Genomic DNA, 17,079 nt, shown 5'->3' on the forward strand with positions numbered 1-17,079 from the left:
AAAGTCTAAAATACGAGTTTTGATCCTCCGTGTTTGATTAGTTTGGTTTGGTTTTAATTTCGCACAAAGCTACACAAGGGCTATAGCGCTAGCCGTCCATAATGTTTCAGTGTAAGATTAGAGAAAAGGCAGCTAGTCATCACAACCCACAGCCAACTTTTGGACTACTTTATTACCAACGAATAGTAGGATTGACCGTCACATTATAACGTTCCCACGTCTGAAAGGGCGAGCATGTTTGGTGTGGCAGGGATTCGAAACCGCGACCCTCAGATTACGGTTTGAGTGCCTTAACCACCTGGGCATACCAGGCCTCCGTGTTTGATACAGCAGATAACTTAGTTTGTAGCTGCTTTAAAATAGACAAATAAACTGCCAAAGTAGGAAAAAATCATTATATCTGTATTAGACTAAGGTAAATATAAGGATTGCGATATGTCCCATTGTAAAGTTAGAACCAATGTCTTAAATCGGTATCTATCTATCTCAGAAAACTTATATTAACAATAGTCTTTACTGTATATATTTAAGAATAGTAGTACTTACTAGTAGGGATCGAACTGAAATAAAGTGACAACCGTAAAAATCGCCCTTTTAAAATGTCTAAATGTTAACAATGACTACTTCAGATTATGGGCTGAGCAAAACTAAAACCTATTGTACTTACAAAGTTGCTTAGGTTGATACATACATGTTTATAAAATGTATGTCTTTGTGTATTTTCTTATAGCAAAGCCACATAGAGCTATCTGCTGTGTCCATTGAGGGGAAGCTTATGAAGCCAATCTATATTTTAACGTTTGAACGAATTTTTGCCTAAGTTAATAAGTGACATTGCTAGACAAGCCTACACAAAACGCGACGAACCTTATCGGTCTAGTCCTTTCCGGAACTCTTCTGTCTGGAGTTCCGATGATTCCTTTCTCCTTTTTCTACTACTACAACTCTTGAGGTCCAGTTTCATTTCCAAGATCTAGCGAAATAAAACTTACAACTCATTAGATTTGATAATGCAGCAGTTATTGTTAGCAGTCATAGTCTACTCAATGCCTGCTGAAGGTCAGTTGGAAATACCTAGCTCACCAAAATGGTTATGGTTACTGTCTATACTTCAACTTAGCTTTTCCTCATAGCAGATTTAGCATTAAGGCAGTGGGTTTTCTTCCTGAGGTTTATGGATACAAAGTATATGTATTTTTTAAACCCTACTAATCTATTAGCTGAACTAAATAATTTTAAGATTCCAATAAAACAAATGAACTTTTCAGACAGGTGTGTTCATAACAAATAGGAGAAAATAATTAATAGAACCTGAATTTTGTTGATCAATTATATACATTTAAATTGTTCAAGTGACAATAACAATATCTGTCTTTATTTAATGTATAAACCTATAGTAGCCCTAGAAATATGAGTTGAAATGAAATAGACACACTCTAGGTATATAATATACTTTCAAAGTTTATATACAAATAATTATATTGTATATATAACGCATATATATCCAGCAGTATTAAGACCATGGAGTATGAAACAGCATATTTTAGAAAATGGTTGTTGCGTATAATTTTATATAAAGCTAAAGGACAATACATGAGGTAGAAACTGATATGTTTATTTTGCCTTTATTGCTCTATTCGTGAGAGTTTGTTGGAAATTACTTTTTAGTAGTATTTATAGTAATGTAAATATTTGGGTGTTTTGTGCTAAGGATTCTTTTAAAGTAAGTGTCTCTGACTTGTTGGCGATAAATTGCACAATAATCGACCAGCACGCACTCCATTTGTTTTTAAAATACTGTGTACACATATATACGTTCGAAAAAGTTAAACATATCTACAAAAATTATCTAAACTGCAGAGATCATAGTTGTATCTGAAACGCTATACAGTTCTCTCCTTCTTATCAAAAGTCCACTTAGGTCTATCAAATTGCTTTGTGATTCAGTTAACAAGCCGAACTACTTTTCTCTATTTTATGACTGTTGTATCCATGTATGATTCATTTTCGCTGTCGCGCGAGTTACGTCAGTCATAACCTGAACATCCAATAATCGTCTGCTTTTCACATTTCCAGTAATGTTCAGGCGGGTTCAGTTAGTTTAGAACACCCTTTGATGTAATAAATTATTCTCCTTAGCTCTTTCAAGTTGTTAATCTCACTCTAATATATCAACTGTTAGGCCATTTACTCCAATGATTGTTAACTTTACGTTTTCTAAATTTACTTTGACTAAACTTCTCTTTCTCGTGACTTTACTCTGCTTCTGCTCATTTGGTCGTAACTATGTATATGTTTATCGCTTAGATTTCATAGAAATCTCCATAGTCTCGATATCAGTGGGTTGCAAACAAAACGTTGTATTGCCCCGACATTAGTGAATCACAAACGCAAAATAAATAAATTGATAATACTACCAACACTCAACAATCGTTTATATTCGACATAGATCAAACATGCAAACTTGACATATTTGAGTTTCGTGTATCTGTTTAAATTTTTCCACGTTTTCTTACACTTATTATATTAAACGCCCCCCGCTAGTACAGCGGTATGTCTCCGGATTTACAACGCTAAAATCAAGGGTTCGATTCCCCTCGGTGGGCTGAGCAGATAGCCCGATGTGGCTTTGCTATAAGAAAAACACACACACACACAGTACATTAAACCATAAATACAATAACAGTAGTCATTTAAAATAATAAACCATATTAGAAAAAACAACATAGATTTACTTTTGTCCATTTCCAACACCATTTTTAATCTAGATGTTAAATGTTTCCTTTAAAAGTGTGTTTTAACAGAAAGCTATGGAACACACATGTGGGTTACATACACCGCGGGAAGTAAAACCCGAAGTTTAGTGTTGTAATTCCGTAAACTTACCGTCGATCGATAGGGGAATTTCCTTAAATTAAGTACAACTTGCACGAGCTTTTCATTACAAGATAGAACAAGTATAGCTCATCACTGCTATACCAGTCACTTCACATTATTTACGTTTAAAATAACCGAATATTACGAAAATAGATCAAACAAAATATTTTTTTGCACACAGATAATCTAATGTAGCTTTTAAGATCTATAGTAATTCTATGGATAAGTAAGAAAACTGCTAATATGCTGTATGAGTCGAAAATGGCCCGGCATGGCCTAGCGCGTAAGGCGTGCGACTCGTAATCCGAGGGTCGCGGGTTCGCGCCCGCGTCGCGCTAAACATGCTCGCCCTCCCAGCCGTGGGGGTGTATAATGTGACGGTCAATCCCACTTTTCGTTGGTAAAAGAGTAGCCCAAGAGTTGGCGGTGGGTGGTGATGACTAGCTGCCTTCCCTCTAGTCTTACACTGCAAAATTAGGGACGGCTAGCACAGATAGCCCTCGAGTAGCTTTGTGCGAAATTTCCAAACAAACAAACAAATGAGTCGAAAATTTCAGAAAACACTCATTGCATAGCTAGCGACCTCTAAAAACAAGGTATATTTACATTTTAATAGTAAAAAGTTAAATCTAAATAATATTTGAGAACACAGAACGTAGAAAACACCAAGAAATAACGGGTAAATAGGTACACAGTATGTAATTAAAATATCAATACAATTATAAAATAAACATTAAAACAAGAACATTTTTATAAAAAAAACAGCACAAACTGTAAAAATATATAAATTCATTAGGGAAAGTTTAGATTCTTGGTTTGGACATCTATAAATCAGCAGACTGTGGTATCAGCATAATTTATTCCTGTTCTCATGTAAGTTTAAAAGGGAATATGAAATCTGAGCTTTGCCTAAGTGCATAGCTGTCAAATAAGAGACAGACGAGCGCTCGGACATACACCACAGGATGGTTTATACACTTTCAAAGTCTTTAGATCCATTTGTTATCAACTGTGAGTTTAAATACATAAAAGTCAGGTCTATTCTATAACTTGTAGCTTTTCTTAGAATTTAGCTTTCTGATGGCGTTTAGTTTTAAAGCGTTTAGTTTTATTTATCCTTAGAGTTACTACATGTACATTTATATATGAGCCATAAATGAAAGAGTGTCAGTGGCTGGTTCTTATACTGAAAAACTTTTCAGTTCGGAAACTAGGTCTAGATAAAAATCTCAGTTGAATATTCATAAATACTTTGCAACCTGGGTAACTTTTAGAAACGTTAGATGGATACTAAAAAAAATGTATTACGAGTTTAATTAAACAGTTTGCTCGGTAACTAGGCTGTTTTCTATTAAAACAGCATGGTTATTCAACACACTTTCTGATTAACCTTTCATATAAGTTCCTTACCAACTATCTACAGGAGCAATTTGTTCGTGTGAAGAGGTGTAACTAAAACCAAGGTTATATATTCTATCTTAAAAGGACTTGACCAGATTACCTTCGAAAATAAATTAGATGAAACTATCACAGTTAGTGCAGAGGCCAGTAAATGTGTTTCACGATATACATAAAGAACAAAAATTATAACATTATTCAGTTACATTAATATCAAGAAGAGGAAATGCTCCGTTTTCTTCACGTTTAAAGATAAGTTGGTTTAACAGAGGAATTATGGTATATTTGTCGATTTGATCATAGACGATGTCTATTAAAACAGAATCATTCTCGCCCTTTCAGCTGTGGGGGCATTATAAAGTAGGTCAATTCCACTATTCGTTGGTAAAAGAGTAGCCCAAGAATTGGCGGTGGGTAGTGATGACTAGCTGCCTTCCCTCTAGTCTTATACTGCTAAATTGTGAACGGCTAGCGCAGATAGATCTCGTGTAGCTTTGCACGAAATTAAAAAAAACAATAAAGAACTGAAGCTGCATCAAGGGGAATACTGGTATTGAAAAACGTGATATTTAGAATAACCATAACATACTGTTTTGCAGGGGAGGTTTTTGAAATTTCGCAAAAAAAAAAAGAATTATAGTGTTAAGAACAACATATTTCCAACAGACGAGAGAATAAGGCAGAAGTGGATAGTTTAAATTGTGAATTTTGGGTAAGCCATAAATAATACCTGGTTTATAAGTGAGTACGTATGGAGATTACTTGGATGTGTGCACACAGATTGTCTGCTTCACAGGAAGAAAAAAGAGTAGTGACACTGATGTCATAGGTCCAAGAAGTTGTGTCATAGGGCACAGTTGTTTTAGGGTCATAGCTAAACGAATTAGAATCAGAAAGCGTGTTAGTATGATAGGTGCCCAGATAGTTCACGGACGAACCATCAGAGGGGGATCTAGATCTATGTATCGTCGACTTTTTAACAATCAAAGTCTTAAAATTAATATTTTATGTGACTTATACTTAACATTATTTTTTGAAATTACCACGAATACAGTTTTACTTTACAAGTAAAACAACCTGCTATTTTAATTTTATCAACTTTTTAGTTACTAGGCGGGGTGTGTTATTAAGGTTCTATATGTGGATGGCATTACATCATAAATTGTGCTAATAAGGTTAATGCTGCTAGGGCAGATGATATTTCTATAAACAGCTAATTCAATAGAGCGATTATTTCATTGAAAGGTGTTACAACGTGACTGAGCTTTTAATAACACTGTCAATGTCTACATTTAATTATATATCTAAAAACGTTAATGCTATTATATGTATATTCTCTTGACTTAGCATAACAATAGAACTGTTATAAACAAAATATATCATTTCATTACAATTTTCATTTATAAATTTGATTGTATTATAAAGGCAGGCATGTTTCTTCATGTGGAAAGTGATTCCAAGGTTCTATAGGCTGACGATGTTACTATAGGTAAATGCTCTTGCAAGACATATTGCGTGTGTTTTACAAAGATAGTTGATGTTATAGGCAAATTATGCTACTAAAGTCTATAAGTGGATGGACTTACAAAGAATAGTGCTGGTAAAGCAGAACACTTATCATTAATTCATTTCTATAACTAATATATTCTGTAACGTCTAGTCATCCTGAAAAGTACGTGTATTTAAATTCCATGTTTAGTTTTATAACCAGATTTCTTCTGTCAAAGTGTAAAGGATCGATACAGATGTTTAACTATTACTGTTTTTACCTTTATGTAGATATTTTCTCAAATATTTGATTAGAGCTTGCTGACTAAAACTTGATTTTAGAATAAAACATATAAATGAAATTTATTTATGAAAACGTCTGCAACGATTATCCTTTACAGATATCTTTCTCACACTAATACTGTTTAAGAGATTCAACTAAAATTACGTTTATAAACGTTCAGAGTTAGAAAACACAAAGGGCAGGAGAAGTCATCACGTTCTGATGTATCTCAGGTGGTGGTAAGATCAAAACGCTTGGCCTTTGTGTTTGTCTAAAGCTACAACAAGCAGTGCTTTCGTTTCTTTAAAACTGACAAACGAACCAAAATTTCTATTTCTGCATCTTTCAAAACTTCACTTTATGTACACCATCAAATTCAATCTTATTAGTTCACCAATGTATAAAATATATATAATTCTATTTGAACATAGTTTATAGCTGATAAAGAGTCAACATTCATAATCTTACAAAAAGACTTTTAATTATTTACTGCTTATTATTACAGAGCACACCTTATAACAACAATGTGAAATAACAGGCTTGACAAGCATACTAACATATTTATTAACAAAGCTTCAAGACACTCTGCTACAGTGTTAACATCTTAGCTCATAAAATACTGAATTAGCTTTCATGCGGCTTTGTACTCTACGTTAATATTAGTATTTCAATTAAAGTTTACATTATTCACCTTTGTAACAAAATGAGAAAACAGATATGGAATTTATAGAAATTTTAATATATCGTACTAAAGACATGTCACTACATAAATAAATGAATAAAGAATTCATTGAAACTAAACATACAAGAATTCACTGTGTTGATTCAGAAAAATTACATTTCAAACATTTTCCTGATGTAAATTTGAAACAATGTTACATTCACATGAATCAACTTCCACTTCACTTAAACTTCATACAAACATTATCAAACATATTAATCTTCAGTTACAAATTATTGTTCTGTAATTTTCTTATATAAAACTCGATTTCATCATAGTCTAATATGTTTTAAGCAGATATGAATATATGTTAACAAAATCTCTGACGTAACAAGTATCACACATACTGAAGCATTTGTTAACAAAACGTTAAGATATACGAAAATACTATTGACGAAAACATCTTAGTTGATAAAATACAGGATAAGCTTTTATACAATTTTTGTTGATTACTTCCACATTGCTGCTTGTTCATTTCAATTCAGTATGAAACATATCACATAGTGTATAGACGAAAAATTTAGTGTACAATGATTATATTTTGCTGAGTTCATCATATTTTACAATAAAAACAGTTTATGCTCACTGTTTATATAATATGCTTTCATTATACTTCTGAAGCTTTTAAGAACAAAATACGTAGAAGGTTTTATGAAAATGTCTAATTTTGTTTCTTCTTATAATAAAGGATATGAGCTACAAGAAAAGACAACTCTTTCACATTTTATAAATACATAATGTTTACTATTTATTATTAAAGAATATACCTTACATTCAAACTAAATTGTATGTAAATATAACTTAATTAATTGGGAACTAAATTTGTATCTCACTGAACTTAAAAGTCAGTAAAAAACGAACTTTTCTATTTTTTTTCGCTCTATATAATGACACAGAAAGCTGAGTGTACATTCATGAGATCCTCAAGGTTTGAGGGTACAAAAAGAAGTTATTTTCTATTTTGAGCTACTACTTTTTGATTTCGATCTGAAAATTAAAATGTTTGTAGCTTAAAAGAGCTGTTACTCACAAATATAACTTACCAAGATATATACAGTCTATCTTCGTTTGAATATAATTGTTCAGACACATAACGAAATATCAGTATCGTCCCTTTTACAATTTAGGTTGTGTTCTTTAATTATCCGAGGACAAATTCCGCTTAGTACCGCTTAGTATTTAGGAAAAACATAAAATGAAACCTGTAGAACTACAGGTTTCATTTTATGAAACCTTTTAACCTTTTCATTTTATTTTAAACACTACAAAGTTTCATACAAAACTTTCATACATATCCAGTGCATTTGAGTTAGCGTGCAATTTTATACTTTCTATTCGATTAGACACTCCTATTGACTCATGTTTATCAATCATATGACAGTCAGTAACTAATGCATAATAAACTTGTTCTATTGTCATGCAATACTTGAACATAATGAAAACAAGAACTAATATATTTCATTTGATATACAATAATGCAATATTTTTGATTTTCAGTAAGTGCTATTTTATGTATAAAGACGCCTGCTTTGTTGTTTATTTCAAAATATTAATGTTTAGATAATGTCTTTAAATTACTTCGTGATTTGTTGGTGCATATTTTCTTCCTAAGTTTTTCTAAGCCTCATGTAATCAAATATCTTTTAGATTTACTTAATTCATCTTGGAACATCCCAATAAACCATTTTTCAGACATTGTTATAATGAAATAAATGTATATTTATATGTACACTACATCTAAACAGAAATTGCTTTCGTTCGAACTGCTGTCTTTTTCTTCATTGTAGAGTTTACTTATCTTCTTATGAATCTCTGTCCCACTAAACATGCTCGCCCCTTTTAGCCGCGAGGGCGTTATAAAAACTTGGTCAATCCCACTATTCGTTGGTAGAAGAGTAACTCAAGGATAGACGGTGGGTGGTCATTACTAGCTGCCTTTTTTCTAGTCTTTCACTGTTAATTTAGGTCAGGTTAGAGCAGATAACCATCGTGTAACTCCGCACAAAATTCAAAGTAAATGAAACCAAACCACCTTATGAATCTATCCATTATACGTACATCATGAAAAGCTCATAAACCATAAAATACGTAACTGTTATGTAAGTTTAATAACTCGATAATACTACAAAGCAGATCAAATTAAACTTAAGTTTTTATAATAACCAAAAAGTACCTTCTGAGATACTTCAGTCAGAACAAAACTTCTTTAGAAAATTGAAATGTAAACACGAGCATATTAAAAAGTATCTATCATAATAGTCATATTTTTCATTTAGTTCGAATAATAACTTGATAAGTTAAGAAAAAGTAAAACCACTCTATTAAAATTGTTTCCAAAATAACTAAATAACCAAAACCCCAGGGCTCAGTGGTATGTTCAAGGACTCGCACCGCTAAAAACAGCTTTTGATATCCGTGATGGGCACAGCACAGATAACCCATTGTGTAGCTTTACGCTTAATTACAAAATAACTAAAGTAGGCGTATTAGCTTGGTGCATAAGTATATTGTGTGTTTTTACTACCTGGTATTAATATACGAATTTCTCAAAAGCTGTTATTTGTGCAATTACCACATAACATGTTGGTCAGTAAGAGTACTAAGTTTGGTCTAGCAATTTATTGTTATATGTCATTCACTTTAGAATATCACATTTTGTTTTCCCGTGGTAATTAGAGCTACAGTGTTATTCGTAATTTGTGAAGCTAGAGTTTTATTTTTCTACTGAATAAATGATCTCTTGAGTGATCACCTCTCTTATATTTCATTTGGAATTACAATGCAGTCACTTACCTATCGCTAGTGACTCCTGGTAAGACTTATACTAACGACTTAAATACGTAACCCCAGATTTATTCAGTCTGGAACAGCAGATCAAAAGAGTTACGTTTAAGTATGATCTTATCTGAGGATCTTCAAACCTATCTACCCAGTAAAGGCGACTGACTATCCATTATGACAGTTAAAGTTCATAATTCATGCGTTTATTTTTAATAATGTCTGATCGATGGTACATTTATTGTATAAGATACATCATTATCTTGATCAGCGGGCGTATCTCGTCGCGGTTAGGGGAAATGAGTGATCTATGAAAATATCACACTAGTTTCGAGCAACTGTGTAGTTTGAATGTGAGGAATAGTAACCCTTGAAAAACAACTACTAACTATATAAATAATTAAAATTAGCATTGTAAATTGTAAAATATAAGTATATTGTTAAAGTTAAGACAGATATTTGAAATTTTATGTAATTCTTAATTTATATTGGTGTATATAACTTCAAACGATAAAAGATATATGTTTAGTTTCACGTACCTGCGCATAAACCCCCAAGATCAAGAAATCGATTTTATGACAATGAACTCTAACACTTGAAATAGGTGTCGCTAACGCTAAGAATGGTCGAATTGTGTTAGCCAATGTTTTGTACTGGTACTGATGACTACAGCAAGGTAAATATGGCGACTAATGGAGGTGGTGAGAGTTGGTGTATTTGGTAAGTGTTTATTATCAACAAATGATATTTTCTGTCGTTGTTTTCATTGTACATACGACAAACAGTACATTAAATTTTATTAGATAATGATAGTTTCAGTGTGTCAGTTTAAAATATTGGTAAATATAGTAGTGAATGTTTGATTTAATTTTGAAATGTGAATTATTGTTAACACCAATTTAGCTTAACGTTATATTTTATTAAAATTTGGTGTTCGAGACAAATTCGTGTTTCTTTCTGTTCTACGTTAATTTGTATTCGTTTAAAAATGTACTATTATATTCTTAGTGATCGAGTTGAATTAGCGGAGACAGCTGGAGTTAAGCCTAACGCATACTTTTGGGTAATGAATAGCTTATTTCTCACTGTTTAGTCCCTTTTGGGGGTGTATGTTGTTACGCTGTTACTATTAGCATCGCAGCTGACGAGGCTCTTTGTAGAAGGCTGAAAGTGACAAAAGTGAAACCTGAGAATTTGTTTATCATCAGAAAGGTTGAATTAGTAGTGGAAAGACTGTTAATTTAACTCAAGTTATTGGCTCAGAATATTTGATAGTTTAATGTGATAAATATTATATTTATATAACGTATAACATTAAAGTTATGTATGCTTATTTTTACTGTTAAATAAATGCATAAAAATATAATAATAAACTTGTATTTGCAAATAATGAGTGTAACAAACAATTGCAACCATAATAAACAAAGCTGTGGTTTCCATGTTGTTACTCACTGCTAGAAACTGGATTTTGATACATGTGGTTGGAAGAGCACATAGCCCACTATCTAGTTTTGTGCTTAATTCCAAACAAACTACACCATATTACTAACAGTAACAATTTATATACTAAGTTATAAGCACAACTAAACCAGTATTTTCTGTTGATAATTTTGGATGTTATATAGTATGTGATGTGTAGGTTTTATAATTCATTATAATTTATTTCAGAACACTTAGAAGTATACACTGACTTATTTCTGAAAATGTTAAAATACTAAAAAAAGTAGTCTGTTTTAATCATATGTTAGGTTTTTCCTTATATGAAATCTGTTAACTTGTGAAAGAAGCTAAATTATATAGAGATATCTAAATTAAAGGTGGAAAAAAGAAAGTTTCTAAATTTAAGTTCAATATTAACATCTTTTACATTTTTAAGAAACCCATTAAGTGAAAAAAATCAAATTTTCTAGGAGAGTTTTAAAGATATTTAAGTGTGCATTACAAGAGATACAAACAAAAGGGGCATCAAAATATAACCAAGAAAAAAAGTAACTTATACTCCATGGGCAGATTAAGTTACAAAGAATATATTAATACCACTCGTGGTATAAACTAGTACTTGAACTAGAAATTTTAGATGTTGAAGGCCAGCAACTCATTTACTTCTTAAAAGAGCAGTGTCATTGTATAAAAGTTTTTCTTTTGAACATTTTTTATGAAAATACAAGTATGAAAAGAACAACTTCATTTGATAATATATTAGATGTTAATGAAATAACATTTGGCATGACTTGTTTATAAAAAGAAAGTGACAAAAATGTATAATATTGTGAGATTTAAGCAATTGAATCTAAACATATCTTTTTATATTAGATTTTGTATTCATTCTAGAACAAAAAGGCACAACTAATATTGAATTCCTAATTATTTTATGGTAATTATGAGATTAGTCAAATCAACTGAACCTATACAGACATTTGTTAGTGAAAATAACAGATAAAATATAAAGTTTTGCATGTGAAATCTGAATATTTTCTAATTCATAAAGTATTTGTAACTTTAAAATAAAATTACTTTGCATTGGATTGGAGACATGCAAAAATAAAAGTGTGAAAAAATCATTGGTTATTTTGCATGTGAAAGCATTGTAATGTTTACAGATAATTTGCTAAATTTTGTGAATATACAATTATTAATTTAAAAGTTATAAAAGCCATAAGAAACCCAAAATGTTATGGGATTGGTCTGAGAGATTGAACCTTTGTTGAAAGAGTTGAATGGTTCCCTAGAATTTTTATGTGCACACACACACAAAGTAGAAATTTGTTAGACTACTTGTTGTTTTAGAGCATAACTTGCTCTTTAATCATCTAAACCTTATAAAGATTCTACTTAAGGTATTGTTCTTGTGTATAAAAGTACATGCATATGTGTGTATATATTCTTTCATGGTGTTGCTTTTGTTAGTACAAAGGTCTTAAATTACTATTTGTGCATGACTGTGAATAAACTTTAATATTATGTTTTTACTGTTTGGTGTCATATTATGTTTAAACACTTAATAGCGATATTATAGTTGTCATTGACTAATTGCTCTTTATGATGAGATGGTGTTAATAGTTACCTTGTCCTATAAGTTTTACATTTCTTTGTTATCATCTGGCAGTTTCTTTAAATTACGTTTGGTCTTTAACATTCAAACTTGCATATACTGTACAGTTTAATAAATCATTTAAAATTAAAGTAGGCAGTTTTGATGGCTGGGCAAGAATATATGGCATTTTTTGCTTTAATGTTGGTAAATTACTTGTGCAGTAATATTAAGTATTTCATATTTATTACAGTTGAAAAATATTTACTACAGTTATTAGAATACAAGTTTCAGTAATCACAGTACCTTCAACTATATATTTGTAACATTTCATGTACATGAAGAATAATTTCATATTATTATTGTGTAATTTTACAGAACCATATGAGTACATTAAATGCATCCTCACACAGGGTTTACGTAAACTTCCAACTGTGAATTTGAAGTATTTTGTACAATAATGAGACATCTATACTGTAAATATTAAGACTTCACAATTCTATTAAGCTTAACATTTGGGTGGTTATTACTTTATTACTCTCTAAAAATTTGAAATATGCTGTAGTAAAATCAAATTATGTTGGCAAATGTCACTATCAGCAGAGATGTTTTAAAATCGTTTTTGGTTCTTAAAAAAATTGGAATAATCCAGGATTATGAATGTACCATGTAAAATCTGTGTTTTGCAAATCAAATAGTACTTCATACAAATTAAGTAAAGTCCCGACTTTCATTTTGTGCAAGTTCTGTATCAAACATTCTTCATGAAAGTAGCTGCTATATAGCTATCAAGTCACATGATGTTTTTTTCTGCTTTTAAAGAGCAAATTGTATTGCTTCTTCTGATTGGCATTACCTTCATGAGTAGCCATTCACATGCTATGTTCCACATGATTGAAATTACATTCATGCATGCAACTTTGCATGGTGTTATATGGAATGTAAACTCTAGTATACAATATTTTTATAGCCAATAATATTTTTATAGGCTTCTATGCATGAAGTTGAAGAATTACAATGTTGGAAAAAAAAATCAATAAAAACAGTCAATAGTGTTGGATTTATATAAGAAAACTCTTGTAAAATTAAACAAGGTAATTATATTTAAAAAAAAAGTAGCAAATTAATAGTAAATTTGCCCTAATACTAACTGGTGCTATTCTGCACTTTTAATTTTTTTTTATTAACTTTGTGGTTTTACAATTTCATTCTTAAATTGTATACAGTAAAAGTACTTTGCTATGGAATATTGTCCACCAGTGCTTATGTTACATGCATTAATATTGTTTAAGGATGTATCTAGGTTCCTAGGAACAACAGCAAGAAAGGCAACTAGGAAATACATGTGATTAAAAAGTATATCTTAAGCATACTTATCATTTTTCAATGACTTGTTTTTTATTCTAATACAGGAATGTGTAATTTCAAAGAAAATGAAATAAAGTTTAAACTTTCATAATAAGTTTTTGCTCATTGCCTCTTTTTTTGTCTTATTAAAAACTCTAAAGTTCATATACTAAAACTAAAGAATCTACAACTGTCTAATTTTTTATATGATTTAAACTTTAATACTAAAAATAATTTTTCCTCCTTTTCTTGCATTGGTATGAGAAAAGGCATACACATTTAGTTCAGATAACTAACAAAAATATCCTATAGAAGGATTTCATATTAAATATCTTTGTGTGATATTTCTGATCTCAGATTTCTACTAAGGTGAAGGGTTTCAGAAGAAGTGAATAACATCGTTGAAGAGAGTAATTCTTCAGTGTTATAATATTTGAAGTTTACAGAATAATCATTCTTGAACACAAATCATTTTATTCCTACACTTTAAGCATTTTCTAAGAAAAGGCATTAAAATAGCTTTGTACTGTAAGTTTTAGTTCTAGTATTAATATGCATTCTGTACACCAATTGCACTACAGAAAGTAAATTATTTTGCAACTTTGTTATCAAAAGATGCATTTATTGTAAATTTAAACACACAGAATGCTGGTTTTATTTCGATAAAAGAGGTGATCATTTTATCAACAGGAGTCACTAATCCATTATTTGGTCTTGCTTCAACTCAGTTGTTTCTTTTAGAATAATAATTATATTGGAAAAAAGTACAAATCTTAAGTACATTTTGTTTTCTTGAGACAACACAAATCTCTTCACACTGCTGTTTTCTCTGTGCCTGTGTCTTAGAGGTTTTGATGTCACAAGACTTCATGCAACTCCCACCTAATCTTACAAGATTTTTTGTGACACATCTTGTACACTAATTTCTATGCTTTTGTACTTGTGAATCATCAATTTTTCCTTGCCACTGAACACATCAGATGCATGTTTTCTTTTTCAGCTTAATTCCTTCTGTTTTTGTCTTGTTTTGTTTTCACTCTGTATATTATGAATTCACTAGTTGATATAACATTTTCTACTTTGTGTGAGTGAATAACTTTTCAGCACAGGTTATACACATCAATTCTGGCTTATGGAGAATGACTTGATGGCTGTTGTGCATAGTGTAATAGGTTCACTTATACAGCCAGGACCTTCAACTATAGTTCCTTCAGGCATTCCTTCTCATTTTAAGGGGAGAATGAGGAGGACAGACTTGATTGATTCCTTCTGGTTATGTTTGGGAACTTCTCTCCCTTTTGAAGAAAACTCTTTAACTTTCTTGCATTATCAGGACTTCATTTCATATGTACGTAACATACTTTTCTTTGTATCATATTATTATTCTTGTTCCCTACTTAATCCTAATTCTAACTAATATTTGTTTATATTCCTGCAATTCAGGCCTTGCTCTCCTTATCTATTTTGTTCTAATGTCCTTGATTTTGCTTATTCTGAATTCATTTTCTCAATTTCCAACTTTGGTATTTCTATTATCACTTTTTGGGATGAGGGAGCAGACTATTTGGCATTGGTTTCACCCTCTAGTGCTTAGTACTCTTGTCTTCACCTGATTTTTTTTCACTGTTCTTTACTTCTTTCTGCACCTCAAGTATAAGGCACTCTAATGTGCTACAAACAATTTTGCAATTGGTTCTTGCTCCCTCAACTTCTCCACTGTGATCTTTTCCACTTCTATCATTATTTGCTCACTATGCTATTTTTTTGCTGAGAATTGTTGAGTAGGGATCCCTGCTTTCCTTGGTTGAATTTCTTTATTTCTATGAGATATTTGTCTGCCTTTTTTCTTTATCCTGAAATTGTGGAGGGTATTCCTGATTTGACTGAATCATGAGCTGAGACTGACTGTAACCATTTCTCTCTTTTGTTTTTTGTTTCCATGCTGTCCCAGTTTTTTTTTTTTTTCAGATCTTTAACACTGACCCTAGTTTCTTGTCCTTTAATTCCAATAATCCTCTTCTACCTGGAATTAGACTTGTTAAACTAATCAGTGATAATAAAGTTGTTAGGTTTTGTGAATGCCTGTTTGTCATGTTTTGAGCACGTTGACACATGTTTCCATCCACAATGGTGTAACTATTTTTTACCCACAGACGTTATCTCCAGTACTTTTCTCCTCCTCTCCTTAGCCTTCTTTGTATTTTCTCCATTATTCAGTTCCATTTATCTCCAGTATTTAAAGGAGATGATGTTCCTCATGTTTCCAAGATTTACTACAATTGCAGATTATATCTTATTCACCTGGGAGTGTTTCTCAGCTTTGCACAGTTTTCTTTCATCTGCATGCAGGCTGTATAACTACTACTACTACTAAACAGGATTTGTACCTATTTACTCATATTGCAGAAGAGTTTTTAGGTACCATAGCTTCATTGGAACTTTTTATCCATTTAGGTTGCAACATGTATACCTCCTTCATTTGTCTTTATATGATCAGAGAAACCTTTCATGGAAGCCTTTGACTTAAATGGTACACCTCTCTTCCTATCTATCAGAGGATTTGTAGTGGTGGCTGGACTGATTCAGTATCACCAACAGTAAGGGATCATATCTGAACAATTGTTAACATCTGGCACATGGACCCAGGATGATTTCCCTCTCCGTATCATTGCACTCAAACGTTTTTTAATCCATCAGACGTGCTTCCATTTCTCACCTCTCCTAGTGAATTATTTTATGATCCATTCTGACAATTCCATAGTCTTTCCTGTATCAACTGCCAAGGGAGGAGGAGGGTTTATAAAGGACCCTTTGCTTTCAAATCATGGACCTTCTCTGGTGGCTAGTTCATAACAGGTTTATCTCATTATCTGTCATTTACCAGGTCCTATGAATCTGGTTTCAGATTGCGTCTAGTAGCTGGACTGTGCTGTATCCTAGGAATGGTCATTTCATATCCAGGTTTTCTATTGCATGTGCTTTTCTTTGGAGAATCCATTCCTCCTCTAAACTTATTTTAGTCCTCAATTAACTGATGTTTTTTGCTGTCAGCATCCCTCTCTCTTTTTGTCACATAATACTAGAGTGTACAGTTGAAACTGCTTAAAATTCTCATTTGTCAATCCACTGTACAGCTGTTAAGGTTCCATATTTAAA

The 17,079-nt window shown here is 31.7% G+C and overlaps 1 protein-coding gene across 2 annotated transcripts in view; it reads left to right on the plus strand.

The window, feature by feature from the left end:
* The first annotated feature begins 10,125 nt into the window (after positions 1-10,125).
* Positions 10,126-17,079, plus strand: part of LOC143222699 (inactive rhomboid protein 1-like) — a 74,086-nt gene continuing 67,132 nt past the window's right edge. For both annotated transcript variants that reach the window (XM_076449558.1, XM_076449557.1), the window contains exon 1: positions 10,126-10,265. The gene's annotated coding sequence lies outside the window, so the exon portion shown is untranslated. The remainder of the gene's footprint in view (positions 10,266-17,079) is intronic.

The sequence above is a fragment of the Tachypleus tridentatus genome, chromosome 8, assembly GCF_004210375.1.
Source record: "Tachypleus tridentatus isolate NWPU-2018 chromosome 8, ASM421037v1, whole genome shotgun sequence".
Classification (NCBI taxonomy): Eukaryota; Metazoa; Arthropoda; class Merostomata; order Xiphosura; family Limulidae; genus Tachypleus; species Tachypleus tridentatus.